Consider the following 17,060-nt stretch of genomic DNA (forward strand, 5'->3'; position numbering starts at 1 on the left):
GACAGGCACTGGGGCCAGTTGGGAGAGACCCATGGGGCCAAGAGAGGACATAGGAAACTGTCGTAATCTGCTTGAGCTGCTATTACAAAATATCTGGGACTGAATAATTTAGAAAGAAGAGGAATTTATTTTCTCACAGTTCTAGGGACCGGGAAGTTCAAGATCAAGGTGCTGGCAGGTTCAGTGTCTCTGAAGGCTACTCTGTGGTTCCAAGACGATGCCTTGATTGTTCACATGACAGAAGGGAAAAAAGCTGGAAAAGGCACATATGAAGCCTTTTTTATAAAAGCCTCCATTCCATTCACTTAGGCTTCACTTTAATGATTTAATCACCTCCTAAAGACCCCCATATCTTAATCCTATCATATTGGTGACCACATTTCAATACAGGAATTTGGGAGGGGAGTGAACATTCAAACCTTAGTAGGGACAATAGAAAAAGAAGTTCAAAAAGTATTCAAATGTCAAAGAATGGATTTTTCTCAGATGTCAGATCTATCTGCAAAGAAGAACATCAGTTCCTTCTCTAACTTCATGGAAGGTTGGTGGAATATTGTACCTAGATAACTGTCCTTAGTTTTGTCATTTTGCTTTGTCATAAAATATCAGCCCTTTCAGGATGCCTGCTCTAGTTCCATAACTTTGTTCTGACTGGTCAGTTTTTCCTTCTCGTTTTACCTCATGATGGCTTTTTCTATATAAAGCCAAGAAAATGGATCAGTTCTGTCAAGTCAGTGGGAAAAATAGATCATTCAGATTGGGTGATAATATCCAGGTACAGAATATTTGAAAGAGCCTTTTTTCCATATCCCTTTCCTTTTGAAGCTAAAGTTTTTTTTTCTTCTGAATATTACCTTTTAAGTACTGTCAAAAGATTATTTATAGGATCTCTGAAAAATAGCTTTGGATGCTCTTGGTAGAGGAGATGTGGTAGGGAATCAAATTAGATTGGGTCACAAGGAAAAGTGTCTGTAAGAAATATGAATGGGACCCAGGGGAAATAAAAATTAAAGAGAAACCAAATCCGAGCTGTGCTTTCTCTATTTTGCCAAGTTAGACTTGGATTATGTCATCATATGTAATTTCAAGGAATGGGCACACCAGTTTGGATAAAAGAAAAAGTGATCTGATTTGTTTCCTAAAATGTAAATTGAATCATAGAGAGAAAATTTTCTTGGATGCAAAATAAATGTCCCTGATATCTTTCCCCCCATTATTAATTTTTATGAGCCTTATTAATTTTCATCCTAAATGAGATACATGATGCTGGAATTACATAAATATTATCATTTCCAGGTTATGTGTAATTTTCTCACTCTTTGGCATCAATATTATACTTCATGCAACTAAAGGTAAAATTTTTCTCCTTACTTGTAATGCAGGATATATCCCATATGGTATGTCTTGTCTTTTCACCTGCAATTCCATTTCTTCTGTATATCCTAAAGGGAAGTCCTGAGTACTTCGTAGGTGTATCAGTTTGCTATTGCTGTATAACAAACCAATCCAAAACTTAGTAGCTTAAAACAACAAAAATCTATGTAGCTCATGATTCTGTGGGTCAGTAACTTAGGCTAGGCTATCTGGGTAGTACTGTTTATCTGGGCCAATCTTGTCTGATCTTGCCAGGAATTCACTTATGCTTCTGTAGTTAATTGGCATAATAGCTGAGGGCTGCTTGATTGTTAGCTGGGTCTCTCAGCTCTCCTCCAGTAGAATAGCCTGTGTGTGGTCTCATGGTGGCTGGTTCCATGAGTGGCAAGCAGGCAAGCTTCAATACACAAGTGCTTCTAATGCCTCTGCTTGCATCACAACTGCTAATGTCCTATGAGCCAAAATAAGTCATATGGCTAAAGCTAGAGTCAGTGTGAGAGGATACTGTCAAAGGATACAAGGAAGAGTGAATAAATTTGAGCTGTTACTGCAACCTACAGTGTAGGCATTTAAAAGGTTTGATAATGAAAGTCAAAAGGTACCTGATTTTCCTACTCTTATAATTAATTGTGTAGAAAATATATTGAAACAAATGAACCACAAAGGCACTTGACACTATGTGGAAAAGAACTATCTATTATACAAGTTACAAGGTTATTTGTTTCCTTTCATACATTCTTATTTGAGGAGAGTGTGAACTGAGAGGATGTGGGAAATCTAAAAGGACACATCATTGTTTACTCTTTTTGGGAAAGAGTACAGAGCAATTACTAAAGCCACCAGGGCAATTAGAGACCCTGAGGGAACCCTGGTCACATTTTTGGCTTTAGTAGAAAGTGTCTGGAAAAAATGAGTCCACCATGGTCAGGCCAGGAAATCTCAGATCACTTTACCTTTGGGCACTCCACACCCATATACCAAACCATGGTGTCTCAGAGTCTGTATGTGGCAGTAAGTCTATCTTATTGTTTTCTCCACGTTCTGGTGTGGCCTGGGAACTAACCGTGTTATGTCTGTTATTTAGGAGGGGCATCCTTGGGGTGGAACACCAATTTCAAAGATAGGTGGCAGGAAAAGAAAGGCACACTGACTTTTGGCAGTGTAAATCCTGAGGTGTCATTGGCAGCCTGATATAGTGGTGGTAACAGGGAGTCTGGCATAGGAATCTTGTTAGAACCTACAGCTAATGGACCCAGTGGCACTGGCTAGAGTCCTGTTAAATTCATTTTCCTTCACACAGGGAAACATTCTCTTCAGGGGCCCAAGGCAGCCATCTTGGTCTTGTGAGTTTGTGTCACAGTCCCTGGCTGAAAGTGGGAATGGGTTAGCACCAGCCAGAGCCATCACTGGCAGGCTGTCTCAGTGGGACTATCTCAGGGATGATAGGCTGCAACACTGAATATTCCCAAGAGGATTGGAAGCAAAGGAAGCGGAGCGATGTCTTGATGAATTCAATGATTGTGGATAATCAGGATCATTCACATTCAGACTTTCTTCCTCACTAGCTGATCATTCACATGAATAACTTAGATAATGGCCTTCCTCGACCTCCTTTTTTCGTTTTTTCTCTAAGTACAGGTTTTAGTCTAAGTCTGAAGGTCTCAAGTCAAGATCCAGATAATTAATTTGACACTTGAATTTGATTCTTATAGGCAGGTAGTTTCAATACATCTAAATATAAAACTCTTTCATACATTAGTTTTTCATGCTACCTTTTTTAAAAAAATATACTTTTTTTTTTGGAACACTTACACATTTATAGAAAGAGGCTACCAGATACCACATGTGTAATTTTTCCTGTATTGATGTCTTGCATTAGTGAAGTTCATTTGTTACAATTAATGAATCAATATTGATTACTATTAATTAAAATCCGTAGTTTATTCAGATTTCCTGTTTTTACCTAACGTTACTTTTCTGATCCAGGATCCTATTCAGAATACCGCATTATGTTTAGTTGTCATGTCTCCTTAGGTGCCTCTTGGTTGTCACAGTTTCTAAGACTTTCTTTGTTTTTGATGGCCTTGACAGTTTAAGTACTGTTCAGGAATTTCGTAAAATGTCTTTACACTGGAATTTGTCTGATGTGTTTCTCATGGTTAGACAGGGTTATGGGTTCTTAAGAGGAAGACCACAGAGGAAAAGTGCCATTTGCATCATATGTTGATAATGTGCCACATGCAGGATATATTATCAATAGGACTGATTATCACTGTTGATGTTGACCTCCATCACTTGGCTCAGGTAATGTTGATCAGGTTTCTCCATTGTTTAGTCATTCTTTTCCTGTTCCATTCTGTACCCTTTGGAAGGAAGTCACCGTGTCCGGCCCACAGCTGAGGAGTGGGAGTTGCGTTCTCCCTCCTTGAGGACAGAATATCTGCAATTCTACATGGGAGATTTGTCTCTTCTCCCCTATTTATTTATTCATTTGTTAAATGAATAAAATGAATAAATAATGAATAAATGAATGAAGTGAACACATAAATTCATTCAATCATTTACTTATATCAGTATGGACTCATAGGTATTTTTCTACTTTTAGTTATAATCCAACACTATATTCTGTTCCTTAAATTGTTCCAAGTTTGGCCATTAGGAGTCCTTTCAGGTGACTACTTTGCTTCTTTGACATACCCCCATTAATATGTGTGTATGTATATATGTATGTACATATTTATTTATTTTAGCACTTCTTACTTTCTGATATTACAAAATGCTTCAAGATCATCTTGTGTCTCTTCTGCATCAGTCCTAGAATCAGCCATTTCTTCAAGGAGCCCAGGTTCCTTTTATTGCAGAATGGTATTAGAAAGCAAGATCTTGGTGCGTAGAGTACTTATTGCTACTGGAGTGTCTTCAATTCTAGGCCCTTTCAGCTAATAGAGTTAGGAAATATATGTGTGTATACTAACCCATGTACACATATCTATACTTCTTTCTATTGTAACTATTTGTATCTATATTAAACTAAGTGTGAGTTCGTACTGTTGTCTTTAATGCTAAGCATTACCACATGGGTTATTCTAGCTGTTTCCCTTACTTATCTGTACAATCCCACTTCAACAATGAGCAATCTAGTCCTCAACATCCCCATTTAAGTTTACGCTGTGTGCTAAAGTTCAGTTTATTAATTGCTAAGCTCCAGTATGCATAGATACTAGCATCAGAATTTTTAACCCATACCCACCTAAGAAATAGCTTCATCCTTCAGAGTACAGTGGTTATGAGTAGTTTCTTTTGTCACTAGTCTTACTGAAATCATTTCTAGAATTACCTGAGTCAGTACCATTTGCCCTTTACTTTTCAGTGAGGTTTCACAGATTCATAATAGGTTTTGTTATTGCTGCCTGCATTCCTTTCTGAGATCTTCCAACATTCTAAATGATTTAAAAATTTTTGCCTACATGTAGGTTACCTTTTGTGCTATTAAGCTCAATGGGTTTTGAAGAATTAATAATGTCTCATATCTATCATTACAGTATCATACAGAATAGTTTCACTGTCCTAAAAACAGCCCATGAGTCCTATCTATTCAATCCTCCTTTTTTCCTCTTAAATCTCAGACAACCACTGGTATTTTTATTGTCACTAAGTTTGCCTTTTCAAAAGTGTCATATAATTGCAATTACACTGTAAAGCCTTTCAGGTTGTCCTCTTTTACTTAGTAATATAAATTTAAAATTTATTCATATGTTTTCATAGCTTAATAATGCATTCTTTGTTACAGAATAACATTCCATCTAATGGATACTCTATAGTTTGTTTATCCACTTATTAATATTTATTGAAGAACATCTTTGTGGCTTGGAATTTTGAGTGATTATGAATAAAGCTTCGAAAAATATTCATCTGTAGGTTTTTATGTAGACATAATTGTGTAGATCAGTTGGGTTAATACCTTGGAACCTGACTGCGGAATCATAGGGTACTATGGTCTGAATGTGTCTCCCAAAATTTGTGTGTTGGAAACAATTCCCAATGCAGCTGTCTTGGGATATGAGGCCTAATGGGAGGCATTTGGGTAATGAAGACTCTGTCTTCAGGAATGAATTAATGCTATTACAAAAAGGGCCTGTGGGAGTGAGTTTCCTCGTTTGCCCTTCAGCTTTCCACCATGTGAGGCTGCAAGGAGCCCACACCTGATGTTGGTGCCTTGATTTTGGACTTCCCAGACTTTAGAACTGTGAGAAATAAATATCCATTCTTCTTAAAGTATCTAGTCTGTGGCTTTCTGTTACAGTATCACAAATGCACAGAGACACATGGCATGATTATGTTTAACTTTGCGAGAAAACACCAAACTGTTTTCCAAAGTGGCTGCATCCTCTTAGCAATGAACGAGCATTCCTATTGCTCTGCCATAATTTTCATTGTTTGTGCTTTAAGATTTTAGTTATTCTAATATATATATTGTGGTATCTCATTATTGTTTTAACTCGCAATTCCTTAATGACAAATGCCAAATGACGTTGAGCATTTTTTTCTTTTGGTATGCTTTTTTTTTTTTTTAAGTCTGTATATCTTCTGTGGTGATATATCAGGTCTTTTGTTTTTTTTTAATAAAGGTTTTTCTTTTTTGTTAGTTTTAAGAGTATTTTTTGTATATTTTAAACACAAGTCCTTTATCAGATATGTGTGTTGCAAATATTTTCTTCAAGTTTTTGGCATGTCTTTCATTCTCTTTACAGTATATTTTGTAGGGCAAAAGTTTTGATTTTAATAAAGTTCAATATGTCATTTTTTTCTTTCATGGAGTATGCTTTCAGTGTTATACAAGGTGTCCAAACCCATGGTCATCTAGAATTCTTCCTCTGTTGTCTTCTAGAAAAGCTGGTACTAATCCTATTGAAACTATTCCAAAAAAACTATTCCAAAAAAACTCACTCGCTGATTCTACAAAGCCTGCATCACCCTGATACCAAAATTTGGCAAAGACACAATGAAAAAAGAAAACTACATGTCAACATGCCTGATGAACATAGACTAAAAATCTTCAACAAAATACTAGCAAACTGAATCCAGAAGCACATCAAAAGTTAATTTACTATGACCACGTAGGCTTTTTCCTGGGATGCAACATTGGTTCAGCATATACAAATCAATAAATATGATTCACCACATAAACAGAATTAAAAACAAAAGCCATATGATCATCTCAATAAATGTACAAAAAGCTTTTGATAGAATTCAATGTTTCTTCATGAAGAAAACATCAACAAACTAGGCATTGAAGGAACATGCTTCAAAATAATAACCATCTATGACAAACCCACAGCCAATATTATCCTAAATGTGCAAAAGTTTGAAGCAATTTCCTTAAGAACACGAACAAGACAAGGATGCCCTGTCTCACCACTCCTATTCAACATAGTACTGAAAGTCCTAGCCATAGCAATCAGACAAGAGAAAGAAATAAGAGGCATCTGAATATGAAAAGCAGTCAAATTATCCCTCATTGCTAGTATGATTCTATACCTAGAAAACCCTAAAGATTCCACCAAAAGGACCTTAGTGCTGATGAATAACTTCAGTAAAGTCTCATGATACAAAATCAATGTACAAAACTCAGTAGCATTTCTGTCCACCAATAATGTTGCAACTGAGAGCCAAATCAAGAATGCAATCTCATCTACACTAACCACAAAAAATAAAATACCTAGGAATACATGTAGCCAAGGAGGTGAAAGATCTCTACAAGGAGAGCTGCTACATACTTCTGAAAGAAATCATAGATAACACAAACAAATGGAAGAATGCCCATGGATTGGAAGAGTCAATATTGTTAAAAATGGCCATGATGCCCAAAACAATCTATAGATTCAATGCTATTCCTATCAAACTACCAATGTCATTTTTCATAGAAATAGAAAAAAACTACTCTAAAATTCACATGGAACCAAAAAAAAAGCCTGACTACCCAAAGTAGTCCTAGGCAAAAACAAAACAAAACAAAACAACAACAATGACAACAAAAAAAAGCCAAGGCATTACATTACCTAACTTCAAACTATACTACGAGGCTACAGTAACCAAAACAATAATGGTACTGGTACAAAAATAGATACATATACCACATAAATCAATGGAAAAGAATAGAGAGCGCAGAAATACATATGCACATCTACAATTATCTGATCTTCAACAAAGTCAACAAAAATAAGCAATGGGGAGAGGACTTTCTATTTGATCAATAGTAATATGATAGCTGACTATCCATATGCAGAAGAATGAAGCTGGACCTCTCCCTTTCACTATATACAAAAGTAAATTCAAAATAAATTAAAGATTTAACTGGAAGACTTCAAATGATAAAATATTCTAGAAGAAAACCTAGGAAATGCATTCTGGACATCCGCCTTGGCAAATTATTTATGACTAACTCCTCAAAAGCAATTGCAACAAAATTAAAAATTAACAAATGGTGCCTAATTAAACTAAGGAGCTTCTGCACAGCAAAAGAAACTATGAGTAAACAGACAACCTAGAGAACAGGAAAAATATTTACAAGCTATGCATCCAACAAAGGTTTAATATTAAGAATCTATAAGGAACTTAAACAGTTGAACAAGCAAAAACCAAACAATTTCATTAAGAAACAGGCAAAGGATAGGAAAGTAAAGTCTCAGGATATAAAACTTCTACAGACACTTCTCAAAAGAAGACATCCAAGTGGCCAACAAATGTATGAAAAAATACTCAACATCACTAATCATCAGAGAAATGCAAATCAAAACAACAACATGATATCATTTCACACCAATCAGAATGGTTATTTAAAAATAAAAAAACCCACAGATATTGGCGAGGCTGCATAGAAAAGGGAACATTTATACACTGATAGTGGAAATGTAAATTATTTCAGCCACCGCGAAAAGCAGTTTGGAGATTTCTCAAAAAATTCAGAACAGAACTACCATTTGACCCCAGGAATCCCACTTCTGGGTATATCCCCAAAGGAAAATAAATCGTTCTACCAAAAAGACACATCTGTTTGTACGTTCATTGCAGCACTATTCACAATAGCAAAAACATGGAATCAACCTAGGTGCCCATTAACAGTGCATTAAATAAAGAAAATTTGGTACATATACAACATAGAATACTATGCAGCCATAAAAATAATAAGTTGAAGGGTGCAGCACACCAACATGGCACATGTATACATATGTAACAAACCTGCACGTTGTGCACATGTACCCTAGAACTTAAAGTATAATAATGATAAACAAAATAAATAAAATAAAATCATGTCCTTTGTCCAACATAGATGCAGCTGGAAGTCATTATCCTAAGCAAATTAACTCGGCAACAGAAAACCAAATACTGCATGTTCTCGCTTCTAAGTGGAAGCTAAACATTGGTTACACATGGACGTAAAGATGAGAGCAACAGTCACTGGGGACTTTAGTGGGAAGGAAGGAGGAGGAGGGAAAGGGCTGAAAAACTGTCTATTGGGTCCTATGCTCACTACCTGCATGACGGGATCATTAGTACCCCAGCCTCAGCATTATGCAATATATACCCATGTAACAAACCTGCACATGTACCCCCTGAATTTAAAATAGAATTTGCAATTAAATTTTTTTTTAAAAAAATTTAATTCATTAAAATAAGTTCTCTCTCTATTTAGCTCTTCTTCAGTTTCTCTAGTCAGTGTTTTGTGGTTTTCCTCATACCTACATTTTACATATTTTTTCTTAGGTTTATACCCGAGTACTTCATATTTTTGGTGTAATTGTAAATTGTATTGTGTTTCTAATTCCAATTTGCAATTATTCATTGCTGATAGGTAGGAAAGCAATTAAATTTTATGTATTAACCTTTTGTACTATGACCTACAACTGTTTATTAGTTCTGGTAGTTTTAAAATGATTCTTGGGAGGCGATTTCTGCATAGAAAATTATGTTTCCTGTGAACAAGGACAGTTTTATTCTTTCCTTCCCAATATGTATACAATTTATTTCCTTTTCAAATCTTCTTTCACTCTCTAGTGGCTTCAGTACAAAGGGGTATCCTTGCCTAGTTCCCAGTTTTAGAGGGAAAGCATCTAGTTTCTCAACATTAAGTAAAATGTTAGATATAGTTTTTTTTGGTAGCTGTTCTTTATCTAGTTTAACAAGTTCCTGTGTATTCCTAGTTTATCAAGAGGTTTTATCAAAAATGGATGTTGAATTTTGTCAAATACTTTTTCTGCATCAGTTGATATGATCATTAGATTTTCTTCTGTATCATGTTGATGTGAATTATATTAATTGATTTTGAGTGTTGAATCTTTCTTGCATACCTAGAATAAATCCCACTTGGTTGTAATGTATAATATTTTTTACACATTTTTGTATTTAGTTTGCTAATATGCTATGAGAATTTTTGCATCTGTGGTCATTATAGATATTGTTCTGCAGTTTTCATTTCTTGTAATGGCTTTATCTGGTTTTAGTATTAGGGTAAAGCTGATCTCATAGGATGAGTTACGAAGTATGCCTTTTGCTTCCATTTTTTGGAAGAGATTGTGAAATACTGATATAACTTACTTTTTAAATATTTGGTATAATTCACCAGTGAAGTTATCTGAGTCTGGTGATTACATTTTTTAGAAATTTACTAATTATTGTTTCAGTTTCTTTAATAGTTATAGGCCTATTCAGATGGTCTGTTTTTCCTGGTGTGAGTTGATAAATTTGTTTCTTTCAAGGAATTGGTCTTTGTTGTGAGCAGGTAATTAATTGCACATAGTATTTCTTTATAATCTTTGTAACATTCATGAAATCACTGTGATGACTCCTCTTTCTTTTCTGAAATTGGTCTTTTGTGTCTTCTCTTTTTTTTTATTGGTTAGACTCTCTGAAGGTTCATTAATTTTATTAATCTTTCCAAAGAACCAGATTTTGGTTTATTTGATTATCTCTATGATTTTCCAGTTTTCATTGTTATTTATTTCTGCTTAAATATGTTATTTCTTTTCTTCTTTTTACTTTAGGCTTATATTGTTCTTCTTTCTTTAATTCCCTTATATGGAAGTCTAAGTTATTGAATTTCCATCTCTCTTCTTTTTAATACATTCATTTAATGCTATGCATTTCCCTCTATACATTGCTTTTGCTGCATCCCACAAATTTGGTAAGTTTTCATTCTCATTTAGTTAAAATATTTTAAAATTATCTTCAGACTTCTTCTACACACGTTATTTAGAAGTATGTTGTTTAATCCTCAAATATCTTGTGATTTTCCAGCTATCTTTCCGTTGTTGACTTCTAGTTTAATTCCACTGCGGTCTGAGAACAGACATTGTGTGATATCTATTCTTTTAAATTTGGTACTGTGGCTTATGACTTAGAATACTGCCTGTCTTGGTGAGTGTGTCATGTGAACTTGTGAAGAATGTGTATTCTATCATTGGTGGATATAATATTTTATAAGTGTCAACAAGATCAAGTTGATTACTGGTGCTATTCAGGCCAATTTTGTTGTTGTTTTTCTTTTCATTCGTTTGTTTTTACTGATTTTCTACCTGCTTGTTCTATCAGTTGCTGAAACAGGGATGTTGAAATCTCCAACTGTAATAGTCTATTTCTCTATATCTCATTGTAGTTTTAGCAGTTTTTGCTTCATGTATTTTGTTAGGGATGTTAGGGATGTTGTTATGGATGTTAATGGTTGTTATGTCTTATTAGAGAATTGACTCCTTTATCATTATGTAATGCCCATCTTTATCTCTGATAATTTTTTTTTTTTGCTCAGAACTCTATTTTGTCTAAAATTAATACAGCTACTCCAGCTTTCTTTTGGTTGACGTTAACATGTTAGATTTTTCTCTACTCCTTTACTTTTAATCTTTTTGTATTTTTAAAGTGGGTTTCTTCTGGAGAACATATAGTTGGACCCTTTAAAAAAATCCTCTCCAACAATCTCTATTTTTACCATTGGTTTATTTAGATTATTCACATTTAATATGATTATTGATAAAGTTGGATTAATTATCTAGCATGTTTGCAACTGTTTTGCAATCACTGCACTTATTCTTTGCTTATTGTCTTTCTTCCCCCCTGTTAGTTTGCTAGGGCTGCCATAAGAAAATACCACAGACTGGGTGGCTTAAATAATATAAATTTATTTTCTTACAGTTCTGGATGATAGAAGTCCAAGATCAAGATGTTGACACGGTTGGTTTCTTGTGAGACCTCTTTCCTTGGCTTGCAAATCATTGCTTTCTTGCTGTGTCCTCATGTGGTCTTCTCTCTGTGTATGATTGTGTCTTGATCTCTTCTTCTTAAGAGGACACCAATTATATTGGGTTAGGACCCACTCTAAGGACCTCATTTTACATTATTATCTCCCTAAAGGCCATATCTCCAAATACAGTCACATTCTGAGGTTCTGAGAACTTTAACATATGACTTTGGCGGGGTAGGGGAAGGCAAAATTCAACCTCTCACACCTTCTCTTTCTACATTCTCTTGTCTTAATTGAGATTTTATATGATTCTATTTTCTCACCTCTCTTAGCATAACTATTATTCTTCTCTTTAAATTTCTTTTCATCCCCTAGAGTCTGCAATATATATTTACAACTAATATAAGATCATATGCCACTTCACCTGTAGGGCAGATATCTTAAAACAATGTAGTTCCTATTTTTTCCTCCTATTTCTTACAATGTTGCTTTCACTAATTTCAACTATCCATATGTTACAATCACTCAATAGCTTATCACTATTATTACTCTAAACAAAGAGTTACCTTTTAGATCAATTAAGAATAAGAAAAACTGAAGACTATTTTATGTGTATTCACTCTTTCTCAAGGTTCTTTTCTTTTTGTAAGTCTGAGTTTGACCTATATCATTTTTCTTCTCGCTGAAGGACTGTTAATATTTCTTGCAGGGCCCACTGCTGGATTTGAGTTGGAGTTGTCTGTTTAAGAAAGTCTTTCTTTTTCATTTTTAAAGGAGAAGTTCACTGGGTATAGAAATCTCAATGCGTGGTTTTTGTTTCTCAACACATAAGCACCTCACTCCACTCTCTTCTTGCTTGCATGGTTTCTGATAAGAAGTCCACTGTAATTCTTGTTCTTGGTCTTCTATAGGTCAGGTGCTCTTTTCTCTGGCTTCTTTTAATACTTTTTCTTTGCTTTTGTTTTTCTGAAGTTTAAAAATAATATGTCTACATGTTGGTGTTTTGGTGTTTATTCTGTTTGATGTTCTCCCAGTCTCCTGGAACTATGGTTTGGTGTTCTCATTAATTTTGAAAAATTCTGTGTCATTAATATTGCGAATATTGTTCTTTGTTTTCTCTCTCTTCCTCTTCTTGTATTCTAATTATGTATCTATTATACCTTTGACATGATCACAGTTTTGATTTTTTTGATATTTTGTTTTCTGATATTTTCTTTTTGTTCCCCATTCTTTTTCTGTCTCCTGCTTATTTTACAGCTTTCTTTTTTCTTTTTTTTTTTTTTTTTACAGGTTTCCCTGTAAAAAGAGACCAAAATGAATGTGGAGTTACCTCAAATCTACAGAATAAGGAATCACACAGTACCATAGTCACATAATAAAAGCAAAAAAAAAAAAAAAAAAAAAAATTAAAAACTATTTTACCTTTCAACTGCTGATGTTATGTATAATATATCACAAGTAAGCATAGCTATGCATTCATGAGCTGATTCTATTAACTTGTAGAATTTTAGAGATGAGCACATGTAAGCATATGGATACTCCTCTACCTTACAAAGTAAAAGCAAGCATTTTCTATTAAATTTTTTTTTTTTTTTTCTGTGTAAAACAAAGAACTCCTAGAGGTCAAATAAGAAAATTACACCAAACTCAAAGCACTATTAAGTCATGAAACAAAGAAGAATCTGAGGTACAAGTCAAGCAGTATAATTCACCATTTTAGGTATTTCCAGCAACAATCGCATCTCATGAGTAAGATCTATTAAAAAAGAAATCTCAAGTTCCAAAAAATCAATAATCTAGTCTCTAAAATCAGATGTAAGGCTATGACCAACAGAAGACACCCAAACTTCTGTCATGGTAGCAGAGTAAATGGTTTTACTAAAAGCTGCTGACATTTCTATCAGTAGCAACCATAAGGGGGCTGTTGGTTGTAACCATAGTGTCCATATTGGTGGAGATAGTAAGGTTCTTGTCTGTGTTATGAGTAACGTTAACCCAGCATCATCCATGCCACTGATTAGATCAGTTGTCACTTGGCCATCCCTGGCTGCTATCCCTGCTTCTGAACTGTCTGTTATCTTGAAACTGATTGCTTCTATTTATTTGGCTCCAACCAGCTCTGCTATTCCATTCCTCAACAATTAGAGGGGACTCAGGAGGGCGTTTCAGGTATTGCTGATACTCCCTGTCACCTTCTGTGAATCTACTAGCCAACATCTCTTCAAAAGTTGGAACAGCTTTGGAAGTGTTAGTCATTCTGAAATTCCCAAAGATTTGAGGAAGGTGTATTGCTTAATGTTTAGGTTGTTCAAAATCCACCAAAGTCTGTGTCAATCCACCTTGGGCCGAACCCCACCAGAGAGACAATGAGAGGTTGCAGGAGAGGTGCCTCTGGCCCACCACACCTGGAGGTCCAGACCACTCCAGCTCTCTAAGGTAATGGAGTCCCTCCCACTAGCATCTGACAACCACCTCCCATACTTTTTCTCTTTACATTTTGCTTTGGGAAACTTCTACTGACATGTCTTCAAGCTCAGTGGTGTTTTGTTTTTGTTTTTTCTTTTCTTGGCCATGTCCAGTCTTCTGATGAGCCTATCAAAGGCATTCTTTATTTCTGTTACGTCAAAAAAAAAAAAAAAAAAGAAAAAAATGAGCAAACATCTCAGGAGCCACCCCCAATTAATGAGGGACAGAATTTCTAGCATTTTCTTTTGATTCATTAGATTTTTTCTCTCTCTACTTGTGTTACTTGATTACTTGATTGTGTTTGTTTTTGGTTTGTATATACATTTTGCATTAAAGCCTTATTAATCATAGGTATTAATTAACATATTAATGATAGGTATTTTAAATTCCCTCCTATTCCACTCTCTGTGTCTATTTGCTCCCACTTATAAAGGAGAGCATGCGATATATGACTTTCTGTTTTGGGTTATTTCACTTTAGATTATGACCTTCAGTTCCATCCATGTTGCTATAAAAGACACGATTTTATTTTTTTTTATGATTGAGTAGCATTCTATGGAGACCTAGAAAGACAGGAGGGTGGTGAAGGATGAGAAAATACCTAATAGGTAAAATGTACACTATTTAGGTGATGGTTACACTAAAAACTCAAATCTTATCCACTATGCAATATATCCATGTAACACATCTACACCTGTACTCCCTAAGTCTATATTAAAAAATTCCCTCTCTGGTAATTCCAGTGGCTGTATCATATCTGAGTTTTATTCTGATACTTGTCTCCTCAGATTGTGCTTTATGTTAGTTTTTGGATTCCCTCCCTCCCTCCCTCCCTCCCTCCCTCCCTCCCTCCCTTCCTTCCTTCCTTCCTTCCTTCCTTCCTTCCTTCCTTCCTTCCTTCCTTCCTTCCTTCCTTCCTTTTCTTTCTTTCACTTTTAGCATGTCTTATAATTTTTATTAAGAGCAGGTACAATGTATCAGAGAATAAGAACTGAGGAAATAAGCCTTTATTAATGTGAGACTTTATGTCAATATGGCTAGGAGTTGGGCTATGTATAATGTTTGCTGTAGTTGTAGATATCAAAGACTTCAACTTCCTCACATGGCCTTGTGTTTGTCTCCTCTGTTCTCTTTGAGCTTCCCTAAGAACTCTTTCTTAAATAAAGCTTGTGCCTTGCAGTTCTTTCAGCTGTAATCTATTATACTAGAATCCTGCTGATGTGTTGATAAACTAAGGGGGAGGGGAAGCATTCTATGATCTTATGATTAAATCATATTTTTTGTGTACGGGCCTGTATCCCCTGGGCTATTATCTTCACAAGTGTTTCTTGGTCTCTTCTCCTCCCGTCCCCTCCACCCTCTCCAGTTGGATGAGACAGAAAAGCTAAAGAGGTAGAATTGGGTAAATGCCCTTCGGCCTAAGTTACATAAGGCTCCAATAATTTCTTTTTCCTTGGAGAGTAGACGTCTGTTTGAGAATGCTCTGGATGTATTTAAATATGTTGACTTTTAACGAGCCCCTCCATCCCACACCCACCCACAAGTCACAGGGGCTATTTCTTGGCCCTTCACCTTGAGCACTTGGGAGGATTCCTGGAGGTAAAATTCACAAAAGTGAAGGGGGCTCCCTGAGACTTTGGTCCCCATGCATTTCTAACTCTAATGCTACTGCACATTCAGGCTATGACAGTTCCTCAAAATTACCACCTACAGCTTTCTAGCAGTATATGAATTCAGCAGCTTTTGCTCCAGGTAAGCCGATATTGGCTATAATCCTTTGTGTTACCTGTCTCTCCAGATCTTGGGTGGTGGTTTGCCCTGCAACCGAAATTATTGGATGGATTCAAGAAAAGTGCTACGTTTTCAGTTTGTTCAGCTTCCTCCTCCCCCTCCTCCCCCTCCTACCCCTCCTCCCCCTCCTCTTCCTTCTCCTTCTCCTTCTTCTTCTTCTTCCTCTGTTTCCTAGGCTGGAGTGCAATGGCACAATCTCGGCTCACTGCAACCTCTACCTTCCAGGTTCAAGTCATTCTCCTGCTTCAGCCTCCCGAGTAGCTTGGACTACAAGTGTGCACCAACACACTCAGCTAATTTTCATATTTTTAATAGAGACAGGGTTTTGTCACATTGGCCAGGCTGGTCTTCAATGCCTGACCTCAGGTGATCCACCCACCTCAGCCTCCCAAACTGCTGGGATTACAGGCGTGAGCCACCACCCCCGGCCTGTTCAGCTTTTTTTCTTTTCTTTTCTTTCTTTTTTTTTTTTTTTTTTTTGAGACGGAGTCTCGCTTTGTCGCCCAGGCTGGAGTGCAGTGGCGCGATCTCGGCTCACTGCAAGCTCCGCCTCCCGGGTTCACGCCATTCTCCTGCCTCAGCCTCCCGAGTACCTGGGACTACAGGCGCGCACCACCACGCCTGGCTAATTTTTTGTATTTTTAGTAGAGACGGGGTTTCACCATGTTAGCCAGGATGGTCTCGATCTCCTGACCTCGTGACCCACCCGCCTAGGCCTCCCAAATTGCTGGGATTACAGGCGTGAGCCACCGCAACCGGCCTGTTCAGCTTTTTTTCTTGTGGTAAGGATGGGAGTGATGATTTCTAAGATCTTTGCAATGGAAATCTCCATGCTACTTTATTTTTGGAAATTCATATCATTTTAAACCCTTAGCTAAATAATACTCAAAATCTCTAGCGTATAAAATGAAGTTATACCTGTTTACCGTATTTTACTATATTCTGTATAAAACTTGGTTCAGAGGCATAAAGTTACTTGCTCAAGCATCTCATGGTTGGCCAGCTATTATTTTGGAAGCAGAGATTTCTAGTCTGGTGCTATTTCACAACAATATGGTGTCTACTTAGCTGGAACTCAATTGAATGCAACTAATTTAAAACAGAAATGTGTATATCATAGACTTTTCAAGGCCAGATGAGTCAAAGATCAAGATTGTTGTCTGAGGTAGGAATAGCATGACCATAACATCTCTTC

At 36.1% G+C, this 17,060-nt stretch overlaps 1 pseudogene; it reads right to left on the reverse strand.

Moving 5' to 3' along the window:
* Positions 1-13,383: 13,383 nt before the first annotated feature.
* LOC102138907 (RNA guanine-N7 methyltransferase-activating subunit-like protein) lies at positions 13,384-14,214 on the reverse strand (annotated as a pseudogene).
* Between the last annotated feature and the right edge of the window lie 2,846 nt (positions 14,215-17,060).

This window comes from Macaca fascicularis, chromosome 1, assembly GCF_037993035.2.
Source record: "Macaca fascicularis isolate 582-1 chromosome 1, T2T-MFA8v1.1".
NCBI lineage: Eukaryota > Metazoa > Chordata > Mammalia > Primates > Cercopithecidae > Macaca > Macaca fascicularis.